A 24,860-nucleotide genomic window follows, 5' to 3' on the forward strand; every position below is an offset into this window, starting at 1 on the left:
GTAAACATCTACATTAATTCAAAGTTGATTGTGCAGTCAAGTAGTCAAAGAACAGGAAATGCACAAGTTACATTTGTTCAGGTGTCCTCTTATCTATATTCAGTGATAAGTGACTACTTTAGATTCTGGAATGATTTATATCAGAAGCCAAGGGGATGGACAGTCTGTTAAATCAACTTTGTGTTAGGAATTAGGACACTTGTAATTTTCCTCTAAAACCAATTAATTATTTCTTAAGGCTAAACAGATGGAATAGAAGGGGATTTTGCAGGTTAATAATAAACTATGGGGGCTGACAATTGTGGAGATTGCTTAAAGAGTGCCTGACCTACTACCCTTTGAAGGCAATGGGAGATTTGGGTCAGGGCCAAAGTATATAACTGCATTATGCCATCTTAAATTCACTTTGATGCATAGTAAATGTGCCACCCCATATGTACATTTTTTTAAAACTGATCCCAGTGGTGCATCCAAAAGAAACATCTCTCTGAACAATTCAATCCCACCAACCCCAATAATAGCTTATAAAGTGATCAAGAAAACTAGGTGCTTTGCTAAATCTGTGCATATTTTAATCAGCTCTTCAAACAAAGAAACAAACTAAACTAAACCCAAACAGAGTAGGATCAGTAACAAAATCAATCCTAGCAGAGACTGAATATTTTATTGAAGAAAATGTACTATGCCTAAGTCTGAGACACCTGCCATAGGGTATGTTTTCATTTATTTAAAACAACTAGAAAAATCCATTCCACCAAATGGAATGCTCTGGTGCTTTATCACAATTACTCTTGGATAGTTACACTTCCAGGTATCTTGGGTTTCAAATTAAATGTCAAAAATCATTTGGCACTGAAAACACGATGTCTGTGACAGCCCATTTCAGAAAGCAAATAGCTCTATGTGGTATGCTTTCCATTGGCTAGTCTTGAAAAAGAGCCAAGCATGGTAATACCTCACTACTGTATTTCACAGTCTGGCAATAATCAAGCCAATTGAAATAAAATGCATTCCTAGATTTATAATAATAACACTTAGCCTTTTTATATATATATAGGGATTCCATGGGCTGTGTTATGTAGGAGGTTAGACTAGATGATCATAGTACTCCCTTTTGTCTGTAAAAATCCATTACTCTTTCCAGCACCAAGGCTGGGTCCTGATGAGTAGATTTGGTCTGAAATTTAAGGTATTCCAGTAATTATTCAGAGATCTCTGCATTTTTATTTTTAGATTTCCAAACTAATTAACAAAGTGATCTGTCTCATATATACATAGCCCATGGAATCCCTAGTGCACACCTCCATGGCAATGAAGGATCAGAGGATCCCAACAATGGCAGATCCTGTGAAATGCCACTACCCCACTCTTGTACCCTGACCCTAACTCACCCTTTAGTTTTGGTGTAGGATTTTCTTTATTTTTATACTGAGGGTCAGAAGTGTAAATCAAGTTTTTATATGAGATCTGAAGAAGGAGAGAACTTTTCAGAAGCCAGTCACAGTGTGGCTTTCCTCCTGAAAACTGTAGCAAGCCCATTAGGTAGGGGAGGAGACTTCCATGTGGAAAACTTCACAAACTGAAAGTTTTTAGATCTACGCTTTTTGGACTCAGCAGCAGATATAGGGGAATGTGATAGGGAAGGCATAAATCTCCCCCAACTATTCTAGAAAAAGTGCACAGCCATTAGCATTATTTCCAGTGTGATTTTTTCTAGTTTCAGCTTCCAGCCATTGAATCTTGATAAGGCTGTGTCTGTTAGATTAAATAGCCCTTCTGTATCAGGTATCTTCTCCCTACTTAGAGCATGATCAAGTCCCTATTCATCTCTTCAATAAACTAAACAGATTAAGCTCCTTTAGTTTCTCTCCCTGTAAATTATGTTTTCCAGACCTTAAATAATTCTTGAGCCTTTTTTTTTTCTGAATCCCCTTCAATTTTTCAACATCCATTTAAAAGTGTGGATACCAGAACTGGTCACAGGACTGCAGTAGCAGCTTTCGAGTCATATTCAGTAATCCCCTGTAAACATATCTATCCAAAGATTGGATTAGTCCTTTTAGCCACAGCCTCAGCTCATGAGAATAAGGCTTGGAGTAGGGAGAATGGGAGTTGCTGGAGGGAGGAATTGAAGCTCAGTGTGCAGCGCCAGTCAAAGAAGCTAACAGAATGTTGGGAATCATTAGGAAGGGGATAGATAATAAAACAGAAAATATCACATCGCCTCTATATAAATCCATGGTACACCCACATCTTGAATACTAGATTCAAATCTGGATGCCCCATCTCAAAAAAGATGTATTGGAATTGGAAAAGATACAGAGAAGGGCAACAACCATGATTAGGGGTATGGAACAGCTTCTATATATGGAGAGATTAAAATGATTGGGACTTTTCAGCTTGGAAAAGAGATAACTAAAGAGGGATATGACAGAGGTCTACAAAATCTTGACTGGTGTGGAGAAAGTGAATAAGGAAGTGCTATTTACTCCTTCACATAACACAAGAACTATGTCACCCAATGTAAAACAAACATAAGGAAGTACTTCTTCACACACCATAGAGTGAACCTGTAGAACTCTTTGCCAGAGGATGTTGTGAAGGCCAAAATTATCCAGGGTTCAAAAAAGAACTAGATAAGTTCACAGAGGATAGCCAAGGTCCTAGCCTCTGTTCACCAGAAGCTGGGAGTGGATGACAGGGATGGATCACTTGTTGATTGCCTGTTTTGATCATTCCCTCTGAAGCACCTGGCATTGGCCACTGCTGGGAGACAGAATACTGAGCTCGATAGACCATTGGTCTGACCCAGTATGGCTGTTCTTATGTTCCCAGTGTCAGATTTCAAGTAAGGTCCTCTTATAGGAAGAACAGAGAGAAAAGAAGAAGACAGAAGGGAGCAATTAAGGAGAATCCAAAAATGCGAAAATGAAGAGGGGAGAAAAAGGAGAGATGTAAAAGAACCTGGGGGTGCCGACAGAAGCAGAAAGTATAGATGGTAGCACTTTCCCACTTGTCATCAAATATAACATTAACTTTACCCATGGGCCAGTCATGCTTCCATTCAAGGATTTTTTCGGTTAACTTCTATAAGAACAGGATCTAGTCCCAAAAGCTTTACTAAACAAAAGTCGTATTCTAGCCTTGATCTTCATGAAAAGTTCCTGTTGATGACAGTGGGATGTCTGTGCTGGATCAAGGGTAGTATGTGGCCCTACCTAACTTGTGCTAGTCTATGAGCCCTAATTTAAAAAAAAATATTTGGATCTCTCAAGAGTAAGTTTAACTGCTTTGCTTTAAATTATGTGTGTAGTGTTACCATGACATCAGTCACATCTTGCTGTGCTGCCAGACATTGAATAGTTCAACATGACAAGCTACAAGTAACCAAACATGGTCAAAATAATCTAACAACCTTGATATATGTCAGAAAGCACTGTATTTATGCAGCAGATGCTTTCTACCTGCCTAGTGTAATTTGAGGTTGTGCACAGTAGAGGGACAACAAAATCTGTCTATAGATATGGGCACTGGGAATGGAACTCATGACCTCCTATTTAAAACAAACAAAACAGGATTCTATTGCTTGAGATGAAGGAGAATCTTCATCAGGTAAAGAATTAGGAACAGTAGTGTTTATAGTTTATCTTCTTTTTAGGCTACTAGAGGCTGAGACTATCATATTGAGGGCCTTCTCCTGCAATTAATTGGAATTTTGCCTGAGAAATACTACAGGATGGTGCCCAAAACACTCAGATTGATTTCAAAGTAGAGTTTTTAATTCAGGAGTTTAACATGGCATGTACATTTACAGTAACTTCTGCAATACTTCAAATGCTGTTTATAGGATGGAGACGATCCAACCAACACCCTCACATTACTTTCACTGTAACTTCACTAGTATCCAAATCCTAAGGTCCTTATTCAGTTTTTACTCCATCCTTTTCTGAACAAACTGATTGAAATTGTTGAGGTCAATGGGAGTTTTTCTCTGTAATAAATAAGACCGAGTTAAAAAGGAAAAATGTTTGTTGTGAATTATTGGACTCAGCTCTAATATTCAAATACTAGTTTCCTTGATCTATGTCAAATTACTTTTCTTTGCTCTTTTAGCGTGGACAGTTCAGAGTCCTAAGGACACCATTAGGTGATTGTCATCATACAAGACTCGAGTTGTCAGGAAACTAAAGAAATATGAGCTGGAGTGTTGTGTTTTTTCTTACTTATTGGCCATTTTTATGTCTAAATTAAATAGTCCAAATATATGTCTTTCCTATCTGTCAGGCAGTTTTCATAGACATACAAACATTTAATATCTCTTGGATGACTACTAGATTTTGTATCTTGGTGGAAAGATGATTTTGCATACTAGCCTCTGGCAGAAAATGATTTCACATGAAGAAGGCAAGGAAGTAGAGGTTATAAAATCCATGGAGACATGGACAGAATTGTCCACTGACGTCATTGTTCATGCTGTCAAACTTTGAAATTTCAAGGGCTCAGAGGTTTCACAAAAATCATTAAGGCCCACTCCAGGGTTAGTTATCAAGAAAGTGAGTAATTGTGGTCTCTGTGGCTTGTAGGATGGGAGACCGAGGATGGGAGGGTAGAATTACTCATAACAAAGGTGACTGAGATTGCCTTGTAAACGCAAAATGATACTTCTTCACATAGGGCAGAGTGTGAATGCTCACTGTTCTCTCATTAGTGAGAGAAGAGGAAGAGGGGTGGGAAGAACAGAAGCAAGAGGAATTTCTCTGGCATAGCAGAAAATTTCTCTGGAGCGTGGAGACAGTGTTTGCAAGAATGCATTGGGGGCAATCAAACAGTATAAAGAAACAGCAGCAGGTGTAGGAAAATATGAGCATTTCCTATGCAGAAACCACTGGCTTTCAGACCCTAGAAGGGTAAAAAATAAAGTGAAAATATTTTTGCCTGGTGCTGTTTCAGTTTCAAGATCCAGTGATAATCCCACTGAAAAATGTATTCGAGTACGTGACACTTTTTCTTCCATGGCTCACTTGGGCAACAGTTTTGAGGCATTGGCTCAGACAATTTTATCAATCAAGATTACAACATGAGCTGATCATTTAGTGAAAACTCACAACACTGAAACTTCTGCCATTTTTAGTATGGGAATTTTGCCACTGACTTGAGTGGAGCCAGAATTTCACCTTGAATATTTATGGCCAGTACAGAGTCAACTGCTCAGAAAACTGAGAAGGACAGTGATAGGTATGTTAGTGACTGAAGAGTCAGACTTAAATCGGAATTGATTACATTGCAGCTTTACTTGCTGAACTTTTATCCTTAGTTTTTCTGGGGTAATCATTGTGATGAACTTTTCCATTAGAGTTGTGCTTTTTATTTTATTTTATTTTATTTTATTTTGGGGGGCGAGGGGGGAGATTGGGAGCCTAAGATACCCTTTTCCAGAGAACAGTCAGAAAATTTGGGTCTGTTGACTGGAGGTGGGTGGAGTGGGAAGGTTGAAGCTAAAGTTTTTCAAAGGATAGGAAACTTACACTTTCTAGGTCTACACCAAGGAACAAACTGACACCCATTCCTACTTTTGATTGTAATGGACACGTTGATGCATCAGATAAAGGGAGAGGCTCTATAGGGCAGTCTTTTAACTGATGAGGGTATATTGTGCTGTGTAGATAAATACAAATTGGAAAGGGACCTCGAACTACAGAGGGCTGCATTTGAGGAAACTGGATTACATATTAGCCAACAAAACATGGAAGACATGTGATGCTTCATTAAGAGGGATGAGAAGCCAGTAAAACTGGATGGTGTAGACAACAACTTAAATACCTCCACTTTTGTGTTGAGCCAGGATGGGAATGTAGATGTGGGTAGTAGAAGCTGCATGAAGAACACTTGGTGCAAACAGAGGGAGATGACAGGAGTTCTTTGTGATAGGAATATGACAAGTAAACTAAGAGCAATTAGGCCAGACATGAAGTAAGCATCAGAATGTTGGCCGACAAAGAGGAAAGAAGAACTAATGCTCCATGCTGCCAAAATGAGAATACTCAGGTGGATGCTGGGTAAGATGAGAGCTGATCTGTTACACAATGAAATGGTATGAGCCATGATGCATGTAGCCCCCTTCATGGAAAAGTATGGCGTATCAACTGAGATGACTGGGTCATGTGAGATGATGAGATGATATGTTGACAACAGAGTACAAGAACCTGTAGTCACAGGACAAACCATGAGGAAGATCTAGAAAAAAGTGGTTCGAGATGTTGAAGAGTACATGAAGAAGGTTGGTGTCAGATTAGTAGATACACTTGTCATGAACACTTGGAGATGAAGAACAAGAGCCACTGACCCCAACTGATGGGACAAGGTGGAGAAAGAGAAAGAAACTTATATCTGTTGCTGTGAAGTAGTTTTGTTACATAACTCAGAAATGTTCTTTGAGGTTCATTTTATGGATCCTATTACCTAAATGGCTCTCCACAGTATATCAATAAAGGAAATTTGAGTATTTGCAAAGGTATTTTGTATAGTCTCTTTTTATGTTGCTGACACTCAGTGGGACTGCCTGTTGTTCTGAGGATAGGTTTTAAACTTACAAGTCAGAAGAATTCAGATGCATTTGCCTCATTCTCTATCCCATTATCCCCTGGGTTTCTCTAGTATTTCCCCACAGAATTTTGCAGAATTATCAATTTTACAGGATTGATTGGGTATGAGTAGGCAGATAAGTTTTTGCATTCAGAACTTGGTATCAATTAAGCCAAGGAAAATCCAAATACACTTTGCAGTTGGCCAAACATTGATGTTTTCTTTCAGTTTTTACTCCTTCCTTACTCAGGCTAACTCCAAAAGAAGTCAATAATTCTGCCTAAGTAAAGATTGAATAAAAACTAAATAAATGCCTCAGGATTTGGCACAGGGCAAGGAAATTACTATTGGATAAATGATCAGCTAAGCTCTTCAAGAGAGAACAAATTAAGATTTCCATTTATTAAAAATTCAACACATGTAATTCAAAGTGAATGAAAACATCAATCTCTGATCCATTACTGCTCACAGGAAAAATGGGGATGATTATTTTTTAATACTGCATGCTTCAATAGTGCTTTCCACCCAAGGATCTCAAAGCACTTTATAAAAATGAACTCATTAATTATCATAGCACCCAGGTCTAAGAACTATTACTATCTCTGTTTTACTGATTGGGAATTGATGCACAGAGGAGTTAAAAGCCAACTTTTCAAGAACAGAGTGTGCATGATTTGTGTGAGGATAAACCTTTATTTTCCTGCATATTGCGGGTTATTTGTATATATAAAATAAGGTGCATAAAATTTTTATTCTAGATCACAGAGTGCATAAGTGTCATGGATGGGATTATAGCCATTTGGGTTCCCTCATATAATCATTGGACAACAGTGGTTCCTATAGATGTGGTAAAAATTTTTGAACAAAAAGTGACTGCCTATAGAGCTATAGCCAATTTCCCCCCATCCACCTCCTTCCCGGAGAGATGAATATTTTTAGTGATGATATCTGAATATTTCGCAAGAAAAATGAGATCTATGTTCTTCCTAGCTTTGTTTCTCAAGTCTGAAGGTGCTCTACTAGTGACATATGGAGACTTGATATGGGACCAGCAGATAGGAGGTGCTTAGAATCCCTTGCCCTATCCATTGCACTTACTTCTGCTACTCCTGTTGGGACCTCAATCAGATTCATTGAGTTGTACATCTGGGTAGGCCACCTGTTCATGACAGCCAGGGACTTGAATTGAAATGATACATATTTTATATGTTAAATTAAAGAACACAGGAGAACACACACAGGGCAGACTACACACTCTCTCCTTTGCACCAAAACAGATGTAAGGTGCATGCTAGAAGAGGAGGCCTTAACCATACTGATGGTTTCTACTTTTAAAAGCATCGGCGCTAAGGCTTAAAAACAAAGCCTGGTTATTTATTTCAGTTTAAAATGTTCTATTGATTTGTAAAACAGAGGCAAGGGCACTAGTAATAGAGACACAGGAATTAGTGAATACATGTACTACATAACTGTATATATTTGTAGTTACTGTACAATATATAAATTACAAAAATATTCAATGACTTCTTGTTTACTTTTATTATTCACTGGCCACCAGATGGTAAGAAAAGCTCCATCTTGTTATATTTGGAAGCCTAAGTCCTCTGAAATTTATACCTCCCAACAATTAAATGTATATAAGAAGGAGACCATACATTAAAAAACTAGGGAAATACAACCTAGATGGAACTACTATAAGGTGGGTGCATAACTGGTTGGAAAACTGTTCTCAGAGAGTAGTTATCAGTGGTTGAGTCAAGCTGGAAGGGTATATTGAGTGAGTTTCTGCAGGGATCAGTTCTGGGTCCTGTTTTTCATCAATGATTTAGATAATAGTATAGAGCAGTGGTTCTCAAACTTTTGTACTGGTGACCCCTTTCAAATAGCAAGCCTCTGACTGCAACCCCCCACCCCCTTATATATTAAAAACACTATTTAATATATTTAACACCATTATAAATGCTGGATGCAAAGCGGGGTTTGGGGTGGAGGTTGACAGCTCACGACCCCCCATGTATTAACCGCGTGACCCCCTGAGGGGGTCCCGACCCCCAATTTGAGAACCCCGGTATAGAGAGTGCACTTATAAAGTTTGTGGATGATACTATGCTGGGAGGGGTTGCAAGTGCTTTGGAGGTTAGGATTAAAATTCAAAATGATGTGGACAAACTGGAGAAATGGTCTAAAGCAGTGATTCTCAAAATAGGTCCGCCGCTTGTTCAGGGTAAGCACCCTGGCAGGCCGGGCCAGTTTGTTTACCTGCCAAGTCCGTAGGTTCGGCCGATCATGGCTCCACTGGCCGTGGTTCACCACTCCAGGCCAATGGAGGCTGCGGGAAGGGCAGCCAGCTCATCCCTTGGCCCGCACCACTTCCCGCAGCCCCCATTGGCCTGGAGCGGCGAACCGCGGCCAGTGGGAGCTGTGATTGGCCAAACCTGCGGATGCAGCAGGTAAACAAACCAGCCCGGCCCACCAGGGGCTTTCCCTGAACAAGCGGCGGACCAGCTTTGAGATCCACTGGTCTAAAGTAAATAGGATGACAAATGCAATAGGGACAAATGCAAAGTACTCCACTTAGGAAGGAACAATCAGTTGCAAGCATACAAAATGGGAAATGACTGCCTAGGAAGGAGTACTGCAGAAAGGGATCTGGGAGTCATAGTGGATCACAAGCTAAATATGTCAACAATGTAACACTGTCTCAAGAAAAGCGAACGTCCTTCTGAGATATATTAGCAGGAGTGTTGTAAGCAAGACATGAGAAGTAATTCTTCCACTAGCTTCCATGTTCATTAGGTCTCAACTGAAGTACTGTGTCCAGTTCTGGGCACCACATTTCAGTAAAGATGTGCACAAATTGGACGAAGTCCAGAGAAAAACAACAAAAATGATTAAAGGTTTAGAAAACATGACCTATGAGGGAAGATTGAAAAAATTGGGTTTGTTTGGTCTGGAGAAGAGAAGACTGAGAGGAGAAATGATAACAGTTTTCAAGTACATAAAAGGTTGTTACAAGGAGGAGGAGAAAATTATTCTCCTAACCTCTGAGGATAGGACAAGAAGCAAGAGGCTTAAATTGCAGCAAGGGCAGTTTAGGTTGGACATTTGGAAAAAGCACTGGAATAAATTGCCCATGGAGGTTGTGGAATCTCCATCATTGGAGATTTTTAAGAGCAGGTTAGACAAACACCTGTCCATGCCATGAGTGCAGGGGACTGGACTAGATGACCTCTCGAGGTCCTTTCCAGTCCTATGATTCTATGATTAATTATAAACAGTTCATCAAGTTTAGTGAAATAATTTTAGTAGCTCTTATCATTATATTTATCTGTTTTTAATGATCCTCTCAATTTGTTTCTTTAATGTCATTCATTGCTTTGAATTTTAATAGACATTCATTGTTGACTAGCTGTGATTTAGATTTTGATGAACATGTACTGTAGCTTTACTGGGGACTTTAATATTTTAACTCTGTTAAATTTTAATGGCCTTGTAATATCAACGCTGAAGGACTCTCAGGCATCAAAATTTCAAGGCAAGTTTTTCCTCCTTTCTCTTGAATCCATTGTCTGGCAAATGAAACACACAATTTAGGCTATAAATTCAATCCTGTAAGCAATCCATAATCAGTACTTCTACTGAAGTCAATGGGAGTTCCATGCACAGACCATTTGCAGGATCTCACCTTTTATTTAAAATATCATTAATTGCCAAGGTAACAAATAGGAAACCTCATGTAACATGGGCTTGCCCAGTACTAGGTTATGATGTATATATCACAATATCTAAGCACAAAACATGAGGGGATTAAGGCTGGAAATGTGAAGCAGTGCCATGTCTGAGTAATGCTATGAATGTAATTTAAAGATCACCTAAAGTGAGATCATATTTGTCATTTGGGTTCAGTGCAGTTCTTCAGGATATTGCTCATAGACTGAGAATTTTTTATGGTTCACTCACCTGTAATAATGAGTTTGGCTGACATAAAACAAGCTGATGCAATGCAGCTGGTCATACAATTCACAAAACTTGTGAAGCACTGATTCTCTTTCCTCCCTGTATTGTGATCAGAACCTGTTATATTTCAAAGACTTTGCCTCTGAAATTCCAGTTTTGAGGGATGTGAGAGATCCAGATTTTCCTTATCGGAGCTGGACAGGTGTCTTTCTTTCTTTCTTTGTTTCTTTTTTTTTTTTTTTTTCCTGGTGGGGAAGAGAGAACGACAGGTCTGAAACCTGTTAGAACTGTACATTTTACAGTTATTCACACATCCTTCCTCTTTAGTTGAAGTACTACAGCCAACCATTTTTCCTGCAGGCAAATCTTTGCAATTGAATTTTCCCAACCTGTCTGAAAACTTTACTTGAAATGAAACTTATGATTATGTTTATGCTTACATTTCAGGTTTAATCTCTCAACTGTTTTATTTCAAATCTAAGAATCAATATCAGGACTTCAGCTTTCTTGCTCTAAGTTTCAGGGACTTTCCTGCAAGCCTTTATCTATGTGAGTAGTCTTTAATATTGATTTGAATGGGTCTATTCACACAATGGGGCATAATTCAAATGTGGAAGTGTTTGTGGGGTGATGTACTGGGGCATTACCCAGAAGTATAGTTTGTGGCTAAAACTGCAATTATTTTGCTCTGGTCCTGGAGATTTTAAGAGCAGTAACTGGAAACATTATTTTTTACATCTGCAGGAGTGTCGAAGCTTGAGACTTAAGCATGAGACCCCAAACTGTGCTTTTGCCTTGAACATTGACACAGGGTTACATTTAAAACCATGGTTAGGTCCCATATGCACAACAAAACAGACCTTGTTATAACTGATTATAATTGTACTTTAATATCAAATATCAGATGTGCTAAAATTGCCCTTTACTATTTTTCACCCATTTTAAAAGCAAAAAATAATAGCAGTTTGAATGACCCTTTAGAGTAATTGGAATGAAATTCCAAGTTGCAATTTCTCAGTCTTTTCACTTGCTCTTTTGACAAAGCAAGTCACAGATTAGTCTGTATTGTAAACAATGCTTGTGGCCTATTTATAACTACAGCTGCCTCAAGAAAGAGCCTACAAGAGATGTGATCAAATCAGACTTTACAACAGAGCACATTAGGCAAACATGCAATTTGTGCCAAGGAATAATTTGAAACTTAAGGAGAAAATGTCAAAAAAGATGACTGAAAACCAACTCTCTTTGAAAATCAAAGCATTATGTATATGTGGCATTTGCCAATTTTCCATTCATCTTCAGCTGGGAGGCAGACATCAGTCATATCTGCACTTCAGCTTTGCTAAATTTTTGCAGTGGATTTCTCCCTCTGAGGTGGAGCAATGTACACTGTTATAAATGGAATAAAGCCATTCACAGTAATATTTCATTATGACCATTTCTATAAACAGATAAAAAATAGTTTAGCCTCAAATAGATTTCACTATGTTTCAAAAGATACACATCACTAAGGATACTGGTGCATTCTTACTCAAAGGTTAGTTTTAAAAGAAGAAAAGCTGTTCTTAATTACTGTTGGCTTATAACTATTATTCCAGTAATTCTCTCTCTTCAATGCCTATATTTGTCATGTACATTTAATAGAGCTGGTTGAAATTTGTTTGTGATGGAACAATTTTCTATAGGAAAATGCAGTTCTGTCTAAATTGAAACACTTAGAAAGGAGAATGTTGATTTTTTAACTAAATTGTTAATGTGAAAGTCAATGGCTTTTGATTTTGACAATCATTTAATTTCAATAACATTGAAATATTTTGTTTTGACTGTTATTTTTATTTTTGACTTATATTACAAATTAATTTTAATATTGTTATACTTGTATATTCTGTATATTCAATATTATGGTTAGCATTATTGAAATTAAAAAAAAAAAAGATTGGCTCTGATTTTTTTTTTTTTTTTTTGCATTTTCATTCAGCAGGAAATTTTGATTTTTTAATTGGAATAAAAACAAATATCAATTTCTTATAAAATTGAAATTCCATTTTCTGACCAGGTCTAATATTTAACTTGAACATGTAAGAATAATTGAACCATATCCTCACTTAGTGTTAATCAGCCTGGCTGTATTAAAGCTAACAGAATTAAGTCGATTTACATTTGCTAAGAATATGGCTCTGTCTCACAATACTTAATTTGATTATTGAGGGTCAAATTCTTGTTTCACTGGTGTAAGTCCTAAGCAACCTCATTGATATCAGAGTGGGACCTCCAGATTTACTCCTATGTAACTGAGATCAGATTTTGGCATCAGTGGGTTTGCTTTTTATTTTTATGTTTTAAGTATTTTAATCATTAACATTGCCAGGTCAGTTAGTTTTGTCTTTTATCCTGTGGCATATTTAGTTAGTACAGTATTTAGAAGAGGTCTATTTGAAACCATATCATATTGTGCTAAAATATTTGTTGTCATTTACACTAGCATCTGTAAATATATGGTTATCTATGTAAGTCCCAGGTACGATGAGGCACTAAAGGTTTACAAAAATCACTAGCCACTTGCACAGATGTGACATTACATCCATACATTACACAAGAGTAAATTCAGAGCCTTCAGTGCAGATTGCTCTGGCAGTGAAGAAAGTGTTGAAAGAGCAGAAGGAAAAGCAACTTGGTTAGCCCAGATTTATTGACATCTCACTAAATAACCCAGAAGTGTGGATTGTGTCTATGATGGTGAGTCCATTTCCCTTCCTGGTAGTTTTCTATTATTGCCAGTATTCTTATTTCATAGCCCAAAATGTCACTTAGGTTATTTGTGCCATTTAGACTCAGCCCTTCTTTTGCCAGTCATGAGGGAACTCACTGAGGGGAATCTGTCTTAGGGAAGATGAGTCATCCCCATGCCTACAGAATAATTGTGATCACTGATACACCTATTGGGAGCACACTTTATTCCCTTCAACGTTCTGCTAATGCTCTGTGTGCCTGTGTGAGGGAAAAGCAAAGCCATGGCCCGGCCTCCTACTGACCATTTCAGGTGCTGTTCACACCCCTGTGCCCATCAGTTATGGCTGTCCCAACACAGACCAGTAAAGGAGAAAAGGAGACAACCCTTTCCTTGCAACTTCCCCTCTGTGCATCATCCAGGGCCAGGTTCAATTTCAGATGAGCAGTCCTGACAGGCTAAATTTTCAGAGGTGCTGAGCACTTACAAATCCCACCGACTTGAAGATTTTGCCCAAAGTGTGGAATTCAAGTTCATTTTGGATTTAAAAAATGAATCTTTACCTATAACTTGTCCAGACCTTCAGAATGTACAAAAGTGGGATAGAAATTTTATGATAACGGGCTTCCTCATAAAAAATAACGAGGAGTCCTTGTGGCACCTTAGAGACTGACACATTTATTTGGGCATAAGCTTTCATGGGCTAAAACCCACTTCATCAGATGCATGGAGTGAAAAATACAGTAAGCAGTATAAATATTACAGAACATGAAAAGATGGGAGTTGCCTTACCAAGTGGGGGGTCAGTGCTAACGAGGCCAATTCAATTAAGGTGGAAGTGGCCTATTCTCAACAGTTGACAAGAAGGGGTGAATATCAAGAGAGGGAAAATTACTTTTGTAGTGCTAATGAGGCCAATGCAATCAAGGTGGACATCTCCCATTTCCAACAGTTGACAAGAAGTTGTGAGTATCAGCAGAGGGAAAATTATTTTTTGTTGTGACCTATCCACTCCCAGTCTTTATTCAGGCCTAATTTTATGGTGTCCAGTTTGCAAATTAATTCCATTCTGCAGTTTCTCGTTGATGTCTGTTTTTGAAGTTTTTGTTGTTGAAGAATTGCCACTTTTAAGTCCGTTATTGAGTGTCCAGGAACATTGAAGTGCTCTCCTAATGCTTTTTGAATGTTACAATTCTTGATGTCTGATTTGTGTCCATTTATTCTTTTGTGTAGAGATTGTCCAGTTTGGCCAATGTACATGGCAGAGGGGCATTGCTGGCACATGATGGCAGATATCACATTTGTAGATGTGCAGGTGAACGAGCCCCTGATGGTGTAGCTGATGTGGTTAGGTCCTATGATGGTGTCCCTTGAATAGATATGTGGACAGGGGTTTGTTGCAGGGATTGATTCCCGAGTTAGTGTTTTTGTTGTGTGGTGTGTAGTTGCTGGTGAGTATTTGCTTCAGGTTGGGGGCCTGTCTGTAAGCGAGGACTGGCCAGTCTCCCAAGGTCTGTGAGTGACACATTCCTCATGACATTTCTAGCATAACTAGTTTTATGTTCCCAGCAGGGAATTGCCACAAGGACAGTTTTTTCTTGTAGGATTTCAGAACTCTTCATTTAAAGTAATGGAAATAAATGATTTGTGTGCAAATATCAATTACCAGAGCAAAAAAAAATGCATCCATAATTATAAATAGTGCTTTTGAGAATGTATGCATGGATACGAACGTCATAAGCACTACTGGTATAATAAGTGTTTTCTGCAGAGTTTATAAGGGGATGTCACCGTCAGGTGTTCAATTAAAGTTTATCCATGGGTCTTCTCATACTTGTTTCAGTAGTTCATCACATAGTTTCCTTATGACAACGTAATCTGACACAGACCAACTGAAGGCAGTATGAAAGTGGCAATAGGCATATGAAGTCACAATCATTTTGTTTTTAATACTAGATACCAGACACTATAGTGAAGGGGGAAACTGTTTAGCTGTACATAAGCTACTCACTTATTGGTGCTATAGTTAGTTCAGTAGACTTTTACTAGAAAAATACAAAAGATGTGGCTACTGTTTGGAGTTAGGGCTGCTGTGATGAGATACAGAAGTGATGTCCATGGTGTGTGGGCCATCTGATTCAGATGCTGCTGTTTGGGGTCAGGGCCTCAGCTGTCAGTCCTTACCTCTGTGTAGACTTGGAAGTGGTATCATGGTAGTTAAATCCCCCTTTCTGAGTCTTCCACTGACACTGATGCTAGTAATGAAGGTATCTGCTATCCCTCTGCTTTCTGAGGACTTCCAGAGGTGACATTATATGAGTGTTGGGCAGGTGATCTTTTGAATTTCCCCTGTTTTTGCCATTGGTGCCTTTTATGTGGCTCCTGGGGACCTGTCAGAGATTTGGATTCCAACGAGACTCTCACAAAGTGTGTCACAAGGAACAGGGGGGTTAATCCTCTTTTCTGGTTTGCCAGCTTGCCCTTTTCGTAATTCTATTATGTTACTATTGAATTGTTTGTTTATTTATAATTAAATATCTGTTTTATTTTTGTCTGGAGGGGTGATTGCTCTGCACAGACTAATGTAGGCTCTGAGTTTAAAAATACTTCTCCTTGTGTTTAACCTGACTCATACGAGTAGTCCTATTGGAGTCTATGGAATTACTCACCCGCCAGAAGTCAAGGAGCCATAGGTTGTTAATCATTGGGTTATTTTCTCTTGTTCCTTAGCATTGTTATTGGGAGAGATTTTTGAAGGCAGAAAACAGGAGTTAGCTGCCCGGATTTTACAGGGAATTTGAAAAATCTCCCGCTCATTCTTAGCTTGGGCTAACATGCCTTATGATGGCCTCTTATACCTGCCCGCAGTCTTGATTTAAAAGAAAGTTGTAAGGTAAGTGTGGTAATTTGATTGACAAATCCATATCTGTTGGCTGTTCCGTGACACCAAATGGGACTGACAGAATAAAGAACAGGTTGTCTTTGTCCTCTCACATTCATTTATGGTCACCGCCTGCTGTTGCTGCATTGACTGATGTCAGTTAGCTAATCGGGATCCTGTCCCTAAAAATAAAGCCCAGCAATAGGAGGTACTTACAAAGATACACTGGAAGTTATTTTGGTGGCTACCCAAAGACCTACAGTCCAAATTTAATTCATTTGCACCATATTTGGATCAGATCTAGTAAAAAATGGTTGACTCAGAATGGAGAACTGAGTGTGTGGAAATAAGAATATGAAAGATCTTTATGTTGAAATTAATGAATCACAAATGCAAATTGAGATTATGGACTCTTTGGCAGGCATCTTACTTAAGAGTAAAGTGTTTGCTCATTGAAAACTTGAGGTGATGGGAAATTTTGTAAAATCTGGTAATATAAACATTTGAGCCATCCCACAGTGCTAAGAGAGTGAGTCTTTGTGAAAATAAATTTCTCCTCCCTTGCTAAATTCAACCTCTGTCTTTGTACATTTAGAAGAAATTTTGGAATATTCTTACCTATTTATCAGTTCTTACTACTTCTGCTTCACTTCCCTTGACTAGAAACTTTGGCATCTTTGTGGTAGAGTGAATATACCATGACTGATATCTGGAAGATGAAAGGAAATATACAATTTCTATACAAAAAGGTTTTTATATTTCCTGATATTAATAAAGCAACACAAAATTAGAGAAGGAAGCTTTACCTTTGCTTACTGGGTACACATCATTGCTGAGTTTATATCATTAAGAGTTTTTATGCATCTTTATTGTTTTCTGCAAAATGTAGATTAATTAAAGATCAAGGGGTGTGTGTATGTATGTATGTTTGACTATGACAATGTCAAAGATGATTATGAGTGCAATTTGATAAAAATGGAAGATAAGGATTGGTTCTGAAGTGGAAGTATTGAATCATTATTTTCTGAGTATCAATATTGCCCATTTTCTTCCCTTTTTCTTTATATACATGCTGATATTGTCCACTTTTGTGGCTACTGCCTAAAGTTCTGGAATGGAAGATTATTCTCTTTGATATATTCTCTAAATATTGCTATGCTTGCTTTATGGGCTAGATTCGTAAAAAAATCTAGTGCCTAACTGCCACTTTAGGCACCTAAACCCCAGAATCACTCCCCACTGGGAGTCACAAAATTCCCACTCAGTTGCTGCTGAACCCTGTAGGCACCTAAACTTGCTTGGCACCCAAATTTTTGTAGTAACCCTCCCTAGGTGCCTATGTTTCTGCTTCTGCACATGTGTGCTGCAGCCTCATTCCAGGCATCTGAATGCCTAAGCCTTAGTGTTATGCACAAACCAAGGGAACATAGATATTCCTCCACCTTATGCCTGTGAGGCCAGATCTGGGAAGCATCAAGGCCTCAGCCTTCAGCTGAGAAGTGGCAGATCCCTGTTCAAGTCTCTTCTCCCCCTCAGGTGGAGGGGCGACTTGACTTGGGGTCTCCCACATCCAAGGTGAATACCCTAACTGCTGAGCTAAAAGTTATGAAGGAGCGCCTCCTCCTCCTCCTTCTATTCTTCTACCTCCCAGCTTCTTGCAAGAGCAGCATAGATGCCTAACACCAGGAGAAGGTTTACAATTGAGAATCACAAACAGAGGGAGGTGTCTCCCTCCGGTCTGGACTAAGGCACCAAACTCCCTGAGAAGGATGGATTTAGGACATGCCCCTGAAGCTGGCACCTCCCATTGGCTTGTTTAGGTAAGGAGCACTGGCTTTTCTGTATCCCATTCTAAGGTGCCTTCCCATTCATTGTATAGGTAGCCTAGGTGCCTAATTCAAACTTTGTGAATCCCAGTGATTTTTTTAGGTGCCTAAAAATTAGAGGCAGCAATGCTCAGCATCACCATGACTAAGCTCTTTTGTGAATATAATCCTCTATCGATAATGATTGTTTAGCCTGTGGCAATTTCATGGGTGTATTTTTCAGTGAGGATTTCTTCTAACTTGTGAATATTTGGCAATGAGGAAAAATGTTCTACTATTGTATTCCTCTGATTGAAAATGGCATAACTGTAGCTTCAGATAAATGATAAGAAAAGCCTGATTTCAAGTGAACATTAAGCAGGAGAAAATGCTGGCATGGTTAAAACAAATCTAAATAGAGTGGCTCCATTGATGTCAATGGAGTTACACCAGCACAAAATTGGTGCGAGATCAGAGTCAAATATTTTCTCTGTACTACATACTAATATTGTCATGATTGCATATACAGACAATTTGACTGCTTTGGCAAATGAACTATACTGTTTAAGATGTGGGTTCTGTTTAAAGAGGGACAAATAATATTAGTATCTGCATCAGTAATTCAACACAGGTACATGTATGAATACATGTTAAATGAATGTTAGCAACTTTGGTCACATCCTGTTTTCATTCTCTCACACTCTCACTCTCACTCGCACACAGAGCAGCTGCAGCTACATTTTATTGTATTTCAAAAAAGGATTGGGAAAATAATTTTCAGAAGGCCTACCATTATTTTGATGCCATGTCTGTAGTTTTCCATTGACTTCAATGAGAGTTGAGGTAGGCCCTGAATTAATGAAACCATGCTAGGTATTTATACTGCATTTTAAGTATATAACTATTGCCTGTTTATACTGTGTTATTTATAGGCATTGCAAATTCTATAATATTGTAAAGACTGCTTGAAAAATATATTATATCATCTCTTTGTATTTTACAGACATAATAGCCAATTCTACAAAATGCTACCATACCAGTAAAATTACAAGGATAATCATCTTTAATCATAGGCATCAAAATATGGCCAGTTAGAATTAAATTAAATAGAAAGTTTGTGATTTACATTTTTTTTGAAGGCCAGGTTTGATGGTTACTTTTGTAGGCTGGGATAAAGTCTTCCTTTCTTGTTTATTGGTGGTCTATTACATTTCTCCAGTGTTAGTACACTTCCACTGGCTTTCCATCATCATGTCAAGGTAGTACTTCACAATATTTTTCACATTTTCTGCCTCATACATCAAACTATAGAATGTTATCCATAAGGCACAGCTGTCATTCTGCAAAATTTTTAGCAATGTTCTCATTTTTATCTGACATCTAGAAATACCTAAAGTAATAAAAAATCATTTCTTCCTCATATTTGCTTTGGTGCTCATTCTGTCCTTGTCGGTCTCCATATAGGATAGCAAGTGAGATTTATATATCACCTTACAGGAGTTGTGCAAAGGCATGCATAGAACCCCAGTTTGTGCACTAACTCTTACTTACTAAATATAAATAAAGTAATTTAAAACACATAAATTATTAAAAGCTGAACTTTTAGAGGCTTTAATTTTATGTATGGTGTGCGTTACCTCTGTAATTTAGCACTTACGCACAATAGTTCCTTATACATAATGGAAGAAGAATAATTTTAATCTCATTTTGCTATTTTTCAGGCCAGATTCTGCCACACTATCTCATGTTCTATAGTCCTTAAGTAGCCCATTGACTTCTATGGGACTCCTTGTAGAGTAAAGTACTGTTCAGTGTGAGAAAGCATATTAGAATCTGGCCCTTAATCAGCTGTGAACATGCTCTCCAGAACATGGATATTCAGTTTAACTAGATTGTATTTAACAGCTGAAATTCAATCCCCTAAGCACTCAGAAACATCACACAGAAAATACCAAATAAATCTCTTATACTTTTAAAAAGTGATAATTTGTATTAAATACAGAGATCTGCTATGAGAACATACCACTGTGAAAGAAAAAAATGAGTTTGTTTCCAACAGTTAACTTCTTTATTTTGATAAAAAGATCAATTCTGAGCACCTGACATTTTTGCTCCAATCAGTACAAAGATTGTGTGTTTAAAAACAAGCAGCTTTCTTTGTGAATCTTATGCCAGCTTCAAAGGGATAAATAGGATGTACACAGCACTATGCCTGACCCTGTAACTCACATATGTAGTTCCAATGAAATCAATGGGACTATTATTATTATGTTATAGTTTGTGTCGTATGCTACTGCTAGGTGCTGTATAAACATATAGTCATTGCCCCCAAAGAGTTTACAATTTGACTGATAAAACTTACATATATTTGTAACTTTACCTGAGTAAGTGTTTGCAAGTTGGGCCAAATGTTGTCTTGCTTGCAAAGGTGAACAGATTTGAGTTTGTTGTTGCAAAGCATTCTGTGTCCAATATTAGCAATGCAAATAAGGACCACTGCTTCATATCAGAAGAACAAAAACTGTCACTGTCTCAGCGGTAATTAGACGAAACAGACAATTAATTACATATTCTTAAAATGTAAAAGACCTGTGACAAATTGTACTAACTGTATGTTCTTATATATCTGAAGAGGTCAGGTTATTTAAAAAGTGTGGTGTTAATGGAAGACAAATGTAGTTTTATGTGCTTGATAGGGATGTTATAAACTACATTATTTATTACTCCATTGGACACTTAATAATTTTAAGTTTTAAATTAAACTGCTCATTAAACAGGCGAGCCAGCATAGAGCCCTGAAAGTAGGCTGTAAAAGCCTGCTGTGAATGTAATATTAATGTGAAGGTCTAGTCTTTTTTGACACTATAGCGATACTTATATTTTAAAGTACTTGAACCAACCCTAGGGAAGTACGATCTTTTAAAATATGCCACCCCTCCACAATCAATCAAATAATAATTTTAAAAATGTATTTAGTAATATTTACTACAATTTATATAAAACTCCAAATCTCTCTTAAGTCTTAGCTATCATTCTGAACTGCTGGTAACTTTTAATTATAAATGGATAAAATATAGAATAATAAAAGGGATACTGGAAAATATATACAAGTGGGTGATAGAGAAAAGAATAAAAAGAGAGGGAAAGAGATAAGGGGGTGGGGGCCTGAAAAAGATAGGGGAAGAATTGTAATACTTTCACATTTGATCTAGCAGCCATGTGGAAGCCTTTTGGCCAGTGTGCAGAATGATTGCTCCCCATGTCCTCCAGGTCTTTGGAGATGAAACCAGGGAGGCTCAGCACACACAGTCCTGGATACACGTAATTTCCTCTGGTGCCATGTTGTTTAATTATTTGGGCAGTTGACTGTCCACATCCCATATTATTGCTACATCACTAAAAATTCAGTGTGCTGGAGAACAAATGAATGGCCAGATCCAAGGATTATTATATAGCTTTTTGACCTTCCTAGATCGCTGAGTTTTTTGCTCTTATAAAAATGTCAGAAAACATTTAAAAAATAGCTCCAGGTAATTGGCATTTGGTTTAATTGTCATGTGACAAAGGTAAAGAATCGTAGGAGTCACTTGCTACTAACACTGATGAAAGACCTTTATTAGAATAAGGAACACTCTATGGTATTAACCTTAAAGCTACTCTGTCTTCACCCCTACCCAAGCTGCAGAGCTAACTACACTCTTTTGTCTCTGGGTTTTGTGCCACACTGCCACATATGCCTGCAAGCCCCTCCTTAAAATATACTTATTCCAAAAGTCCTTTTCACCATTGTCCTCCCCCTCAAAAAGTGTTAAGATAACTAAAAAAGTAACCCCTCTTTTACCAGTGACTCCCCAACACCAAGAAAAGCCAAATGAAAATCATGAAATTAATAAGACATCCTAAATTTCTCTGTCCAGTAAGACTGCTTTTATTCATTCTATCTCTTAGCTTTAACTATACTTTATACGTTAGGTTATAGAATCTTTGCAGAAAGAATCGTGTTTTCAAACCTGTCAAAGTATGCAGCACACAGCTAGCACTCTACAAATAATTAATAATTACAGATAATGAGTCAATGCTATGGATGAATTTCAATTTTATAAAGGGCTGATTCCATTGTTTGTACTCAGGAAAATTTACCTTAGAAGTCAATGGGAACTTACCTAAATATGAACTATTGAGTTGGACCCTAAATCTACCATGTCTCCAAAGATATATTTCAAAACTGAGTTGTTTTTTATTTCTAATGTGGAAATTGCTTGATAAACTCTGCGGAGGCTTGTATTTTGAAAAAGCATTGTTTCTGCAAATCTCAGTGAGTCTTTCTAAATTCATAGACCGTAGGTGTTGCAAGAATGAAATTAATGCCTCTTAGAGCTAGTATCATTTGTCTGTGTTTTCTCTGGTTTTGCACCACTGGACGTGTTTCTGCAACATACTTTTCTTGATTAAAGAGAGAAGCTAAAATCATCTTTTTGATTAGTTCAAATAGACAAGAGTAATATCCTAATTCTATTTAAAGAAGAAATCTATTGATATATTTTCTAATGGCCTGATGCTGTCAGAAGATAAATTATAGTTATTAACAGTGTAGATTGTAAAGGCGAGAGAGAGCATGGAAGTGGACAAATCTACACAGAATATATTTTTCATTACTAAAGTAATAATTTATGTGCTTTGAACCATTTATATAAAATAAATGTTAAAAATCCAGTCACATTTATTACTAGAGGCCCCAGTACAGCAAAGTACTTAAGCACATGCTTAACTTTAAGCACATGTGAAGCCCTATTGACTGCAATGAGCTACACACATGCTTAAAGTTAGGCTGTGATGGTTCTTGGGGTACCAAGGACTGAAAGTCACCTTGTTACCTCCTGTCTCTAGTGAGCAGAAGTCTTGCCTGTGCTAACTGGGTGTTAACTCCCTAACATCACCAGTCTTAGCCACACAAGCACTCTCCTGAAGGCTATGCAAGCCCTGTCTTTGCCTAACAAGAGGTATGCCCCAGTTCCTTTGAAACATTCTCCTGTGATGTCCTGCTGCTGACACTGGATACACAGATATTCCCGATCCTCTGCCCCCAAAGGTCCAGTGTTCCCCAATTTCCTAGTTTTAGCTTAAGCCACCATCACACAGCATTTGTGAGCATTTATAATAAAAGGTTTATTTAAGAAAAAAATAGATATTCCTCTGTGTAAACGAGAGAGAGTGATGGATACAAGTGGTTACAATACAAAACAAAATAATAAAATGTGAACTAGGGCCTACAAGTATTAATGGTTGCCTTGCCTATCTAACAAAGTAGGTTCTCCCAAAGTTCAGTCTGTTGCAGGGTGGGCTGGCTTCACAGGAACTAGGATCCAATTTTTCATGAAACACCCTGGCTCAACAAGATGTCTCCTCAGTGAATGGATGCAGAATCTTTCTCCACCCTGTGATATACTGAATCAGTCTTTTGTCTTTACACAGACTCTGTGATTCCCCGTTTGTTATAATGTTCCCTTTTTCCCTCCAAGTGGTTTTGTTTGCAGTTTACTTTGATGGCTTTCCATTGGCTGTTCAGAGATGGAGCAAGTGTAGATAACTGAGACTTGCATTACATCACCAACTAACCAGGGAGGGGTGACAACTCCCTCCCCCTTGAATGGGCCAGCACCGAGACACATTGTTCCCTGGTCACTAACTTTCACTACAAGACCATAAAGCATACTTTTCAATATAGTTACATTATTCCTTAAGTATTACCTGTTCACACATCTCACAATGATTATGAATATCGTTCAAGCTTTCAGTAGAGATCTCACTTGCTACCTTTTATGGATAAATACCATGAAAGTGGTATATGAGGTGTAGTGAGTTTTTCAAGTCTGAGAGAGGAGTTGATAGTAAAGAACAGTGAGCTTTTTGCCAGTTGGCTCCAATGGGCCTCTGAGTCACACACAGATGTGCTTAAGTATTTTACTTTACTGGGACTAGAAATAGGCCAACTGGTTTAGCACTCTTGGGGCTTGTCTCCACTTACTGGTGGATCGATGCTGCAGTGATCGATTCACGGGGGATTGATTTAGCAGGTCTAAATCGACCGCAGATCGCTCTCCTGTTGACTCTGGTACGCCACCGGAATGAGAAGAGTAAGGGTAGTCAACCGGAGAGTGTGTCCAGTCGACATAGCGTAGTGTGGACCCTGCGGTAAGTAGATCTAAGGCATGTCAACTAGAGTTACGCTACTAACGTAACTCAAATTGCATAGCTTAGGTTGACTTTCCCCTGTAGTCTAGACCTGCCCTTGGTTTATCTAAATCTCATATTTTGCTATCTGGAGTTTCTCTATATTGGTGGATGTTCAAACCTTAGCCCTAACCCTAACCTTTCCCCCATAACTTGCAGAGTGTGGCATTAATATATAATTTTCCTTTCACTATAACATTCACCCTCAAGGACTGTGGAATAGTTGGCCTATTAGCTATTTTCCATCTCTCCAAATCCTGTAGAATGATGGCATAGAACCAGATACTGCAAGCCTCACTCACTCCTGATCTTTACTCACATGAGCAATCTCTTGAAGTAAGGGATTACTCACATAAATATAATTTTGCAGTGTTTGGCCTGTGGTGCTTAATGCTGGTAGCTGAACTTTCTTTCTTCTAGTTGCTTCAACAAACTGCACTGCTAATGCTTCAACAAACTACATAGTCTAGCATTCAACTGAGCATACCAGTCAAGCAAAGATTACTTTAATACAAGATGCAAAGTTTCCTAATATAGGATTTTCTCTCCTTAATTGACCTAAATAGCAGCAAAGAAAAATTAAAAGCCTTAGAAACACCCAGGAGATGCACCCATAGTTCAAACACATCAGTGTTACCTTAGCAGGAGCATCTCTAACCATCTGATGGTTGTCTCA

This window comes from Malaclemys terrapin, chromosome 5 (assembly GCF_027887155.1).
Source record: "Malaclemys terrapin pileata isolate rMalTer1 chromosome 5, rMalTer1.hap1, whole genome shotgun sequence".
In the NCBI taxonomy this organism is placed as follows: Eukaryota; Metazoa; Chordata; order Testudines; family Emydidae; genus Malaclemys; species Malaclemys terrapin.